This window comes from Giraffa tippelskirchi, chromosome 1 (genome assembly GCF_054371585.1).
Source record: "Giraffa tippelskirchi isolate mGirTip1 chromosome 1, T2T-mGirTip1v1.2.pri, whole genome shotgun sequence".
Taxonomy (NCBI): Eukaryota; Metazoa; Chordata; class Mammalia; order Artiodactyla; family Giraffidae; genus Giraffa; species Giraffa tippelskirchi.
Window position 1 is genome coordinate 25,426,556 of NC_137275.1, and position 14,203 is coordinate 25,440,758.

The following is a 14,203-nucleotide window of genomic DNA, read 5'->3' on the forward strand; positions in this document are numbered from 1 at the left end:
AAGGGCGAAGGCAAAGGGGGAAAGTAGGCGAGAGGAGGCTGGTAGCCCGGGTCCTCCCAAGCCCCGCCCACTGCGCAGGCTCCGCCCTCCCCCGTAAGAACACACCTCCCACTCCCGCCTTCGGCTGGTGCCTCCTGCTGGCCCCAACCACCCACGTGGTCCGAGCCCGGCCCTGCCGGCAGGGTACCTTACGGATTGTGTACGCATTTTGGCTTTCAAGGTGTTTAATTGTTGCCGGGCGGGACTTACTGCAAGCTGTCAAGTCTGAGGTCGTATTTTGTTGAGTCGAAAGTGAAATTTTCCTTCGGCCGACGTGACAGGTAAGGGGTCCTGGACCCTGGGAGGCTTCATTTGGTTTTGCGGTATATCAGTACGAGCTTTGTGGCCTTCTCATCCCCGCAAATTGCATTTCTTTACAGGGCTTTGTTTGGTGAAAAAAAAGGTACTTGACCCCCCTCATTCCGTTGCCACGGGAGGGCGCATTTCTCAGCTTTTGCTCTTCCAACCTGCTAAAAGGAATTCCTGGATCTAAACACCAGGTACACCGCTATTTCCTAGGGGTGTGAGGAGGAAACCAATCCATCCCTGCATTTTTTTTTAATTAGTTTATTTGTCTATTTTTTAACTTTACAATATTGTATTTGTTTTGCCATACATTGACCATCCCTGCATTTGGCTTACTAGAGAAAATACGTTGATCTGCAGTGTCAGTTTGGCAGCAGGGAACATGATGTTTTGTTATTAACGCTAAACTCCTACATTTTCACCGTGTGTGGGGGGGGGGTAGGTTTTAGCATGAAAAATATTCGTTTTTCAAATCGATATGCCTTGTTTCTTCCGAAATGAGAGTGCCAGGTACACATGCTTATAGAGTAGTCTTGTCAATGTCTTGATGGTAAAAGTGCAGGGTCTAGTTATAACTAATTCATACACCTCTCCCCTTGGATACCCCACAGGTCTCAGACTCCCCAGCCTTCCTTAAAAAAAAAATCAGTATGCTTCGTTCATGTGCCCTGCCACACTTATTAGTACCACTAGCCAAATAACTGCCTAAGCTGGAAGGAGGAAACTGGGAGGAATCTGAAACTCTGGATTTCACCCCCACATGTCCAGTAGTCAAATCCTGTCATGTCTATTTATAGACTATTTCTCAAATAGGTCTCTGCTCTCCATGCTCTCTGCCTCTGACATAGTTTATGTTCTCATCATTTTTCACCAAGATTACGGGCAATAGCTTCCTAAGTAGTTTGTCAGCATTTAAGCCTTGGGTTTCTTCCAGTCACCCGAGTCCACTCTTGGGTGAGCCTGACAATGACAAGACATCTGTCCACCTTAGTCCTCTTCTGAAAATCCTCCAGTTGTCGCCCATTCACCCCAAAATAAAATCCAAACTCCTTAGCTTGATGTATAGGCCTGTTATGTTCTGGCTCTTGCCTGTCTTTTCAGCTCCTGCCTCCCCCACATACTCTGGATATATGCCTGGATATGTCCTTCCCCTCCCTTCACTTCATCAAGGAAACTCCTGCTAGTTCCTTAAAATTTAACTTTGGTATCTTCAGAAAGCTCTCTCTGAAATCTAGATACGTGTGTATATGCTATTCCTTTGCAGTTGTTGATATGTGGGAAGCTCTCAATAAATGCCTATTGAGCCAGACTGTTAATGGCAGACTGTGTTATTCATTTTTATATTACTGTGGCTTAGCACTGTCCCATAAAAAGTGATATTGATAGATACATGAAGAAAACATTAAAAGATATATGAATATAATGATGAGGAGGAAGGTCCTTTTTTTCATCTGTAAGGTGGGATTGAAGATAACACGTATCACAAAGGCTATGGTACAGTTTCCTTTCCTAGTGCCAAGGTTTTAAGCTTATGTGAGTTGGAGAACAGTGGGGATCATACTGCCAAAAATATTGTACACTAAGCATCGTTCTCTGTTTTAAAACTGGACACTTGACAGTTTGCTTTAGACATTTTCCACCAGGGCATTTCCTTGCAGCCTAAAAAAAGTAACCAATAAATGCTCAGCATTTTTATTACCAAGTAATGTCTGCAAAGAACTTCATCTAGTCCTTAAGTCTCACCCCTCCCTGAGCCTCTCCTCACCTCTAGGGGTAAAGCTCTGAGATGGAGTGGGGCTCATGGATGTCTATTACATGTATTATTTGGTAATAAAAAGCAGCGCCTTCACATTTTAGCAGAATCATTTTAAGGCACCAACCTTTCCAAAATGCCCTGCTTTGTTTTAAATTTCACTGAGTATAGCAGATGCTCAAGAACCGTTTCTTAAATAAAGGAAAAGAAAACATGAAAAAATTGTGACTGCCCGACTTATGCCATTATACTTCTCACTTTTATAAATCTCAATATTCAATGGAAGAATGCCATGAATCATTAAAATACATATAATTCATGGCTCAACTGGTAAAGAATCTGCCTGCAATGTGGGAGACCTGGGTTTGATCTCTGGGTTGGGAAGATCCCCTAGAGAAGGGAAAGGCTACCCACTCCAGTGCTCTGGCATGGAGAATTCCATGGACTGTATAGTCCGTGGGGTTGCAAAGAGTTGGACACGACTGAGTGACTTTCAGTTTTCAAAATGTTAACTTGGGTAAATAAAAGTAGTTTTTCTGAGAACAGAACAACTAACAAAACTCGTTGATTTGAAATTCATTTTTAGATTTGCTTGCTTCCAGTCCCCTAGCTCAGTGGCTCTCTTCAATCGCCCACTTTCCTCATCCTTTCTTACTTTCTATAGCAAACTCAACAATAACAATGAAATATCATTGTACAAGATTGGTTGACGGTGGTGATAATGTGGTGGAGTTTTGTCCATACCTGCTTCGGAGGACTAGTGGAGGCGATAATTTGTGTTTAAAATGTATTAATCACATACAGGTTTTTAAAGACTAGTTACTGCTTTTGAACTGTGGTGTTGGAGAAGACTCTTGAGGGTCCCTTGGACTGCAAGGAGATCCAATCAATCCATCCTAAAAGAGATCAATCCTGGGTGTTCATTGGAAGGTCTGATGTTGAAGCTGAAACTCCAATACTTTGGCTACCTCATGCGAAAGGTTGACTCATTGGAAAAGACCCTAATGCTGGGTAGGATTGGGGGCGGGAGGAGAAGGGGACGACAGAGGATGAGATGGTTGGATGGCATCACCGACTCAATGAACATGGGTTTGGGTAGACTCTGGGAGTTGGTGATGGACAGAGAGGCCTGGCGTGCTGTGATTCATGGGGTCGCAAAGAGTCGGACACGACTGAGCAACTGAACTGAACTACTGGAAAAGTCAGGGTTCAAAAATATCGTTGATAAAATTTTGCATTAAATTTTATCCACTAAGCAGACAACACACAGCAAAATAAATTGATAATGATGAAGCAGTAATTGACATTCAGAACCAATCAATAATAACAGTATCAAATACACTTGTGCCCTTTCTTTGATAGACTATTCAAAGGACTTAACAAGAAATAAATTGCTTCATTCTCCCAACAACTTCATGAGGTGAAGAATGTTATTAGCCCCATTTTTCCCGTGACAGAACAGGGACAGAGAGTAACTTGCCTGATGTCATATAGGTAGAAAGTGGCAGAGCTGGAACATAAATTGGTAATCTGACTCCAAAGCCTGTGCTCTTATGTACTACCCTGTCTGACCTCTCTAGACTCAAGGCAATGATCATGCACTAAGTAAAGAGGTGGTCTACAAGTCCCCGTGTAATCTGGCCTCTCTGTTGTCTCCCTGACCTCTCTGACTTCTTGCTTTATTCCCTCCACTCCAGCAACACTGGCTTCCTTAGGTTTCTGAAACTTGATTTCCCCTCATGGCCTTTGTGCTTGTCTTGGCTGTGTTTTGGATGCCTGCTCCTTTACCCACATAGAGAAATGCCTCACTCCCTTCACCTTATTTAAGTCTGCTCAGATGTTACTTGGGCTTCCCTGGTGGCTCAGACGGTAAAGAATCTACCTGTAATGCAGGAGACCTGGGTTTGATCCCTGGGTAGGGAAGATCTCCTGGAGAAGGGAATGGCAACCCCTCCATTATTCTTGCCTGGAGAATTCCATGGACAGAGGAGCCTGGTGGACTACAGTCTGTGGGGTCGCATAGAATCAGACACAACTGTGCATGGATACACACATAAATGTTACTTGGGTCTCTCCTGACTGTTCTAAGTTGCCATCTCCCCATACTCCTTCTTCCTCTGCTCTGCTATGTTCCTCTGTAGCCCTTATCAGTCTTACTTTATTCTTCCATATATATATATATATATATATATTGTTTTTCCATATTTCATCAGATCTAAGATGCGATCAAGTGTATCTCAGAGAAAGAAAAAAAAGATTGTGGTTGTTATTCATTTGCTAAGTCACGTCCAATTCTTTTCAACTTCATGGTCTATGGCATGCCAAGCTCCTCTGTCCTCCACTGTCTCCCAGAGTTTGCCCAAATTCATGTCCATCGAGTCAGTGACGCTATCTAACCATCTCATCCCACCTCCTTCTACTTTGTCTTCAATCTTTCCTGGTATCAGGGTCTTTTCCAATGAGTCAGCTCTTCACATCAGGAGCTTCAGCTTCAGCTACAGTCCTTCCAATGAATATTCAGGTTTGATTTCCGTTAGGATTGACTAGTTTGATCTCCTTGCAGTCCAAGGGACTCTCAAGAATCTTCTCCAGCACCACAGTTCAAAAGCGTCAGTTCTTTGGTGCTCAGCCTTCTTTATGGATCAACTGTCACATCCGTACCTGACTATTGGAAAAAAACCATAGCTTTGACTATAAGATGCCACCTATCAAAAAATGCATCCCAATTTTAGGTTTCATACAATGTGAAGAAATGTTCATCATAGGATTAATGGAATATAGTATTTATTTTACATCTTTATTTTGTTTATTGTATATTTCTCCACTATCACCTGAATGTAAACCCATAAAGGTAGGGATTTTAAATGCGCCCTTTTGTAAATTGCTCTCTTCAGTAGCTCTACCTGGTGGCTCAGATGGTAAGGAATCCGCCTGCAATGTAAGAGACCTGGGTTTGGTCCCTGGGTTGAGAAGATCCACTGGAGAAGGGAAAGGCAACCCACTCGAGTATTCTTGCCTGGAGAATTCCACGGACAGAGGAACCTGGCAGGGTACATCCACGGGGTCACAGAGTCAAGATACAGCTGAGTTACTAACACTTTCAGGTTCTGTCTTCAGTGCTTAAGCACAGTATATGACACATGGTCAGCACTTGGTAGCTCTTTAAGGGATGAATGAACTCCTCAAATGAGGAAATTCCCACCTTCAGCTTGTATGCATGGAAGCAGAAATTCTGCATTGCTGCTGCGTTGCATGGCACCCAGACTTCCTCAACAGAGTCTGAGAAAATTTTCCTCAGAAAATTTGATTAACTAAATTTAGTTTATGAATATTTTGTTTGCTTTTAGCAATCAGTTTAGTAATTAACACTTAGTCATATGTAAAGATAAATGTCAAAGAAAGGAGTTAAATTTTTGGGATCAGATAGCAGCCCATTCCGAAGAAGGCAATGGCAACCCACTCCAGTACTCTCGCCTGGAAGATCCCATGGACGGAGGAGCCTGGTAGGCTGCAATCCATGGAGTCGCCAAGAGTCAGACACGACTGAGTGACTTCACTTTCACTTTTCACTTTCATACATTGGAGAAGGAAATGGCAACCCACTCCAGTGTTCTTGCCTGGAGAATCCCAGGGATGGGGGAGCCTGGTGGGCTGCCGTCTATGGGGTCGCACAGAGTCAGACACGACTGAAGCGACTTGGCAGCAGCAGCAGCAGCCCATTGAAAGAACCATTTCAGCCTCCCAGTGGCAAGCTCACTTTGGCTTGAAATTCATTATACTAATACAATTATTGTCATCATGGTTGTCTCCTTCTCCTTCTTTAAGACAGGTAATACATTCACGTGGTTAAAATATAAGTGACAAAAGTGTACTTAGCAAAAAAGTTTCCCTACTATTCCTTGGCCACCCAGGCAAATATAAACAATTCTTGTTTATCCTTCTAGATACACATATATGTATACGTACTCTCTTTTAATAACACAAATAAATGTAGCACATTGTACAAACTGTTCTGCACCTTACATTTTCCTGTTTAATAATTCTTGGAAATTGTTCCATACAAGAAGTATTCTTTATCCTTTCTTATTGTGTTCTGTGAAATGCTTTTAAAATATTTTTTGAAGCCCTGGGAATTCCTTGGAGGCGGGGGATGCAAGAAAGAGGGTTCTGGGGCCCCATCTTGCTCCATTTGATGGATTTCATTTGTTTATACTTCCTGTGTCATTTGGAAGAAAAGAGGCTAAAATGTTGGACAGCAACCTCTCTTAAGAGATGTGAAATGTGACCACAGCAAGGACCTGAATAGTCAAGTAGTTTCACATGCTGTAGAGTCCAGGATGCAAATTCCTGCTCTACCTGTTTTGAGAAGAATAATAATATCCTCCTCATGTGGTTGTTGTTAGAATTTTATTACATAATAGCTTTAATGTGCTTAGTACTTTAGTGCATGAAACAGAGTCAATACTCAATAAAGGTCAGAGTGGAGACCTACGTATCTTTGGTGCATATCATCAATTTCTTAACAGCTGAACATTTAAAGATATTACCCTATAACAGTACTTACTTCAAACTATTGGCTCATGTTACAGAAAAGTCCATTACTTCAGACATGACTTGTTCTGGGGAACATCCAGATAATCTCTTGAGGATCTGAACTTTAATTATTTTATCTGGACTCTGCTCTTTATATTGGTTTCTTTCTCTGACTCTGTGCAAGGGCAAGTTTGCTGTCAGTTCCTGCAGTCCTGGGAGGACCAAGTTTATAGAGGAAGACTCCTCACTTCTCTCCTTGGAATCCCAGCAAAAGTCCTGTTATTACTCACTGGACCTTGCTGGAGCATGTACCTTTGTGTTGGGTGAGTTCCTATAGTCCAGTGTGTGAGATGCTCTGACTGGCCTTGGTTTACACACCCACCTCTAAAACAAGCAGTGGGCACATGGCATAAGAACAGGAAAATAGGGACTTTCTTTAAAGGGAAGCTGGACTACCGTGCCAGCAGAAAGTTGATAAGGATAGGAAAAACAGTAGATGCTTGCTACATCCCTGATGGACTTGACTGCTTGCCAGTTTTTTTTTTTTTTCCTGCAGTGCCACTAGCACTAGCTAGCATAAGTACTGTTGCTCTACAAAATGTTCAAAAGATCATGTTGCATTACTTAATAAAAGTAATTTTACATTGCTTTGTATTTATATCTCCAAGCAAAGCTATATCTATACCCACTTTTTACAAGAGTACAGTCCAGGTGTGTTTCCATTCTTCAGAAAATATAAGAGAAGTGCTTACTTAATAAAACACTTACATTAGGAAATCCCATTTTCAGTTCCAAAGGACTTTTTGTAAGACTGAAAATTTTAAGTTAACTACTTTTTGGCTGTGCTGTGTCTTCATGGCTGCAAGTGGAGGGCTACTCTAGTTGTGGTGTGTGGGCTTCTCATGGCGGTGGCTTCTCTTGTTTTGGAGCACAGGCTCTAGAACGCAGGCCCAGTAATTGTGGCTCTCAGGCTCTAGGTATGTGAGCTGGGTGGTTGTGTCACACAGGCCTAGTTGCTCCACAGCATGTGGGATCTTCTCGGACCAGGGATCAAACCCATGTCCCTTGCCTTGGCAGGCGGATTCTTAACCGCTGGATCACCGGGGAAGTCCTATAAGAGTGTTTATTGAGGGATAAATGTATCAGCCCAGGCCCAGGCACTCTTATCTCCTGTAGAGAATTTGACTGTCATCTCTCCACAACCACTGTGTTCCCCCACTCCCTGCAGCTAGCTAAACGGGCAAGTCCTGAATAGCCAGAATGGGGTTGAAGATTTTACTGCCCCATTCCACAGCTAAACTAAGTCTTTTGAAGTTCAAATTACTGGGTGATGCCAAGACTTCCTGGAACTTTAAGATAACTTCTCATGAAGTCATTGCCATGTTCATTAGCAATCCATGACCAGGCAGTTGCAGCTGACTGTCTCATCTGCCTGAGTCTGTGGTCAGGTGAGTACAAGAGCAGGGGACTCTGTCAATGTAGATTGGGCCTCCAGGGCCAGCAGGGTGGTAACTGACTTGAACCAGAGCATTTCAAAGCCAGCCCAGACCTCCAAGGTCCCGTCTCCCCAGTTCAAGTTCTTTAATAATGTTGACTATAAGCAACCAACACACTACATGAATAATTGGGGTAAGCTCGCATATATTAGATGGAGAGTCCAGAACTGGCATACAGCTTGAGGAAAGAAGAGGGAGTTGACTGTGGACGTAATTGCCTGCCAGCAGCTCAAGAGTTCATGGGCAGAGGAATAGAAGAGAGAAGATTATGAGCACAGAGAGGCCAAGGACAGAAGCCTGCTCTCTGGCTCAGCTGTTCTTGATGCTGCCTTGCCCAGGATCTCAAATACCACACCAGTCATGGGTAATATAAAGAAATAGAAAAGCTCCAGCTTATTCTCCCACTACCTTTTCCTTGGGCTTTCCAGGAGACGCTAGTGGTAAAGAACCCGTCTGCCAATGCAGGAGATGTAAGAGACGCAGGTTCAATCCCTGGGTTGGGAAGATCTGCTGGAGGAGGGCATGGCAACCCACTCCAGTATTCTTGGAGAATCCCATGGGCAGAGGGGCCTGGCAGGCTACAGTTCATAGGGTCGAAAAGCATCGACTTAGCATGCACACATGCATGAACCCTCTCCCTACCTCTAATATCCCAACACACATATGGCCTTTCCAGGGCAGGGCCACAGTTGGTGAGACCCAAGATGACCCAGACCCAAGTCCTTAAACTGCTCCCTCTCTCCCAGCTACGTGCATGATGACTCCTAAATAGCAACCAGTCTCCTTGGACAAGTGCTGCTGTCTAGATGCGGTTCAAGCTTCTAGTGTGTGTGTGTGCTAGGTAGCTTCAGCCGTGTCCAACATGGGCACAGAGCCCGACGGGCTCCTCTGTCCATGGGATTCTCCAAGCAAGAATACTGGAGTGGGTTGCCTTCCTTCAGAGGATCTTCTCAACTCAGGGATCGAACTGCAGTCTCGTGTATCTCCTGCATTGGCAGGCGGGTTCTTTACACTACTGCCACCTGGGAAGCAAAATGACTATACTTGTATTTGGGTATTTACTTCAGTTTAGTCGCTCAGTCGTGTCCGACTCTTTGCGACCCCATGAATCACAGCACGCCAGGCCTCCCTGTCCATCACCAACTCCTGGAGTTTACCCAAACCCATGTCCATCGAGTCAGTGATGCCATCCAACCATCTCATCCTCTGTCGTCCCCTTCTCCTCCTGCCCCCAATCCTTCCCAGCATTAGGGTCTTTTCCAGTGAGTCAACTCTTCGCATGAGGTGGCCAAAGTATTGGAGTTTCAGCTTCAACATCAGTCCTTCCAATGAACACCCAGGACTGATCTCCTTTAGGATGGACTGGGTACTTACTTCATGGTATAGTAAATACCAAGATCTTTGTTTTTTTAAAAACAAAATTCATAACCGTTGAAAACATATCAATGAAACTACAAATTTAACCCATTTCATTTTAATAGAATGAGTGATTCTAAGTTCTGCTGTGTCCTGCATACCTGATGGGCTGGTTAGGCCTGAATTCAGCGCCTTTGTGTGCCTTTCACTTTTCTGCTTGGGGCTTTTGGAATCTTGGTCTATAGGTAGCTACTCAGCTCTGGCCAGAGACTTGAGCTCCTTGTTTTTTATTTTTCCTTGCCAAATTTAGGAAGGATGGTCCTTCTTTTGGGTTAACTCCTGACCTCCCTGGCAGAATGAGTCTCTTTATTTGTAGAACTTTTCTCCTCGAATTCATACTCAGCCCCTCCCTTTTTGAGGGTAGGGTGGGGTGGGAGATGGAATTGCAAGAGCTGATTGATAAGGAGAGGGGCTTAGAGGGGGGTTAGTGGGGCTTCTCTGAAGGAGAGAACAGTCACAGAAGAGAAAGGGGAGAGAGTAGAGAAAGATCCAAGAAACTGAATGAAACTGCTGACTAATATCTGCAGCTAGAGTATGACACCCACATAAATACAGTGGTTTTTTTTTTTCTTCAGTACTTAAAAATAGCTCGGCATAGCAGAATACTGAAAACAGATGTGCTTGGTTTCCTGAGCTACTGATTCAGCAAACATTTGAGTGTCTGTCCTCTCTGCCAGGCCCTGCTATAGCTTCTTTACTACTATAGGTTTCTTCTGGAGTGCTGAAATTCTTATTTGTATTTTCACAGAGAGTGAAGCCTGGGCTTCAGCATGGTATAGAGTAGAAGGGAATGTTTTGTTTGCAAACCTAAACAGAATTGAGTCCTACCTCTTTGGAATGGTGTAGTCTTGGACAAATTAGACTTAACTTTGCTGTCTTGGTTTTGATTACCTACTGCCTTGCAAAAGAAAACCAAAGAATGCCTTAAAACAAATTGTCTGGGATCTAAGCTGGTACCTTTCTGCTAAGCCATGCTTGGCTCCGAGCGTTGTCTTTTTTGTTAAAAGCTGGTTGTGGTTGTATCCTTATCTGGAAAGCAAGAAGGAGAAAGGTCAAGATGAAAAGTTATCTATGGACAAGTTATCTATCCATCCTCTACTCTTTTACTTATGTAACTTTTATTCTGAATTAATTTTAGAATTGAGATAAGGTTGCAAAAATTGTACAAAGAATTCCTAAATATTTTCACACAGATTCCTCAAATGTTAACATTTTTATCACAATTACTGTATCATTTTTTCTCTCTAAATTATGCATTTCCCCCTAAGCCATCTGGGAAAGAATTTTTAAGCATGATGTCCCTTTATTTTAGTACCTAATTCCTAACAACAAAAACATTTTCTTAAATAACACAGTGCAGTGATCAAATCCAGGAAATTAACACTGATATCAATGCAGTTATCTAATCTACAGATCTTATTCGAATTTTGCCAGGAGTCCCAATTATTTTCCTTTCTGGCCCAGTATCCAAACCAGGATCACACATTGCATTTAGATGTTATGTGTCTATAGTCACCTTTAATCTGGAATGGTTCTCTGTCTTTGTCTTTTGTGATTTGATATTTGGAAGAGTACAGGTTAGATCAGTTACTTTGCAGCTGCTCAACTGGAGTTTGTCAGATCTTCCTGATTAAGTTCAGATGGTGCATCTTTGGCATCTTTGGCTAGGAATATCCCAGACAGGCTCTTCTTCTCACAGTGCATCATCTCAGGAGATACATAACTTATACTTGCCCCACTATTAGTGATATTAATTTTGATCCTTTCTTTAAGGTGTTGTCTGCCTCTCTACTGTACATTTAACTATTTTTCCCTTTGATATTAATGTGTATCATTTGAGGAATGTGCGTTAATATTGCTAAATGTCCTGTTTCTCCTCAAACTTTCACCCTCCGATTTTAGGATCCATTGATAATTGTTACCTCAAACAATAGTGGTTGCTAGTCTGTTGTTTCAGGGCTTCCCAGGTGGTGCTAATGGTAAAGAATCCTCCTGCCAGTGCAGGAGATGCAGGAGATATGGGTTTGATCACTGGGTTGGGAAGATCCCCTGCAGGAGGAAATGAGTCTGACACGACTGGGCACAGGCAGTCTGCTGTTTGCATAAAACCTTTCCTGGAAGTTCCATCTTTCAACCTCTACCTATTTTGCTAAGAACCGCGTCCTTTGTGCGTGCGAAGTTGGTTCAGTCATGTCCAACTCTTTGCAACACTATGGACTGTAGCCCACTAGGCCTCTCTGTCCATAGGATTTCCCAGGCAAGAATACTGGAGTGGGTTGCCATGCCCTTCTCCAGGGGATCTTCCCAAGCCAGGGATCAAACGTATGTCTTTTGCATCTCCTGCATTGGCAAGTCGGAGAAGGCACTGGCTACCCACTCCAGTACTCTTGCCTGGAAAATCCCATGGACGGAGGAGCCTGGTGGGCTGCCGTCTATGGGGTCACACAGAGTCGGACACGACTGAAGCGACTTAGCAGCAGCAGCATTGGCAGGTGGGTTCTTTACCACTAGCGCCACCAGGGAAGCCCCTTAAGAACTGCATCCAACCTTAATTGGATTCCAAGAGAGCCTAGGAAATGCATCATTGTATTATTTTTTTTGGTATAAGTATATTGCTTTCCCCAGGAAAATTGGGGTTCTCTTAGTAAAGAGGGGAGAATAAAAGCTTACTACAACTTGCCAACCCAATAGCATCATTTATAAGGATTAACTTTTCTTTTTTGTTTTTAAATTTTGGCAGCACCATGAGGCATGTGGAATCTTAGTCCCCTGGCCAGAGATCAAACCAGAGCCCCCTGCACTGGAGGCACAGAGTCATAAGGATTAAATTAAATGGTCTTTGTAAAACATCTACCAAGGAACCTGTAACATGATTGATACTTTAAAATATCCCTCCCCAACCTATGGGAACAGAGATTTGTTTGTTTTTTTGATCACTTGTGGTCACATAGCTAGTAAATAACAGAACAGATCTACAAACCCTAGTCTGGTTCCTACACCATAGTTTCCTTTTGCTGGTTTTAAACATTCTGTAGTCTCTTAAATCTTCTCAGCTATATGACTAAAACTACCTCTATAGTATTTTAATATGCTGCTGCTGCTGCTAAGTCGCTTCAGTTGTGTCCGACTCTGTGCGACCCCATAGACGGCAGCCCACCAGGCTCTGCTGTCCCTGGGATTCTCCAGGCAAGAATACCGGAGTGGGTTGCCATTTCCTTCTCCAGTGCATGAAAGGGAAAAGTGAAAGTGAAGTCGCTTAGTTGTGTCCGACTCTTCGCGACCCCATGGACTGTAGCCTACCAGGCTCCTCCGTCCATGGGATTTTCCAGGCAAGAGTACTGGAGTGGGGTGCCATTGCCTTCTCCGGTATTTTAATATACAAAACGATATATTAATCTATACAACTCTAATGGAATGGTTCTATTCACTAGATGAAGATAACATTATGTGTATGTTAAATAAATAAAAACCTGACTTAATTTCTTTATATTTGGGCATGTTCTTTTTCATGTAGTCTCAGGCAATTGTTCTCTTTTGGGGCAATGGCTATTTATTCTTCCAGGAATCATAATCTGGAAAGACTTGGGAGGGAAAAATGGTTAGAGAATAAGTGTGTTTGCTCAGCATTATAAATAAATACAACCACATGTTTTATTGATTCTTTGTAGTTTTTAAAATATTTAACAGAAAGAGAGAATTGTAAAACTCTTTTGTCTCCTGCCAACAATAAGAATTCGAATTTTAAAATTCCCTTGTCACAGAATCAGTATGAAAGAACATGAAATTTTAATACCAACTGGCAGCAGAAAACCTCACTTCATTTAACTTAGAATTTTACACTGAACATCATGGAGGAGAATAATATCAGTACATGACAGAAATAAAATATGATGGTGGAAAAATGATAAATCAGGATACACAAAATTGTATATGAAATCTAAAAGTGTTAGTCGCTCAATTGTGTTCAACTCTTTGTGACCACTTGGACTCTAGCCCACCAGGCTTCTCTGTCCATGGAATTCTCCAGGCAAGAATACTGGAGTGTGTTGCCATTTCCTTCTCCAGGGGATCTTCCCAACCTAGGGATCAAACCTGGGTCTCCCTCATTACAGGCAGATTCTTTACCATCTGAGCTACCAGGGAAGCTAACAGCTAAGTTTAAAATATATGGGGAATTCCCTTGTGGCCCAGTGGTTAGGATTCTATACTTCTACTTCATTGGGCACAGGTTCGATCCCTGGTCAGGGAACTCAGATCCAGCAAGCTGATCCTGCAAGCTGTAAGACATGGCCAAAAAAAAAAAAAAAAGATAAAATAAGCAAATAAAGTTGAGTATACATTTAAAATGTATGCATAGGAAGAAACCTAGAAAGAAATGTAGGATGAGAATTCAGAGTGTTTGTATTTTGGTGGAAGGGTATGGGTTGTGTTTTTTTCTTTCAACTGCTCCATAATTTCTACTGGATACATTTTTCTTTAAACAAACATGCCCCCCCCCCAAATAATCACAGATAATAGCAAGTTTAGAAAAGATATTAAGTAGGAACATTTTCAGAAGGGAAACATCAGGAGCCCCAGACCAAACTGTTAGTTTGCTTTGGAGGAGAGACCCAAGGGGTCACAGTTTGCAGCTGATGCCTGAGCCTATTTCATTTTATCC

At 42.7% G+C, this 14,203-nt stretch overlaps 1 protein-coding gene and 1 long non-coding RNA gene across 10 annotated transcripts in view; one reads left to right on the forward strand and one right to left on the reverse strand.

Annotated features, from left to right (window-relative positions):
• Positions 1–129: 129 nt before the first annotated feature.
• The window catches only part of G3BP2 (G3BP stress granule assembly factor 2), an 87,147-nt gene continuing 73,073 nt past the window's right edge, over positions 130–14,203 (forward strand). For 4 of the 9 annotated variants that reach the window (XM_081586192.1, XM_081586209.1, XM_081586328.1 and 1 more), the window contains exons 1-2: positions 130–320; positions 420–539. The gene's annotated coding sequence lies outside the window, so the exon portion shown is untranslated. Of the gene's footprint in view, positions 321–419; positions 540–6,815; positions 6,955–14,203 lie in introns of all 9 variants that reach the window. The other 5 variants (XM_081586201.1, XM_081586245.1, XM_081586343.1 and 2 more) reach the window with 2 other exon arrangements.
• LOC145543788 (uncharacterized) lies at positions 151–13,873 on the reverse strand. Its single transcript, XR_014081045.1, has 3 exons — positions 13,636–13,873; positions 3,255–3,952; positions 151–2,504 (listed from the first exon to the last, which is right to left on the reverse strand). It is a non-coding gene; the product is annotated as an uncharacterized LOC145543788 (long non-coding RNA).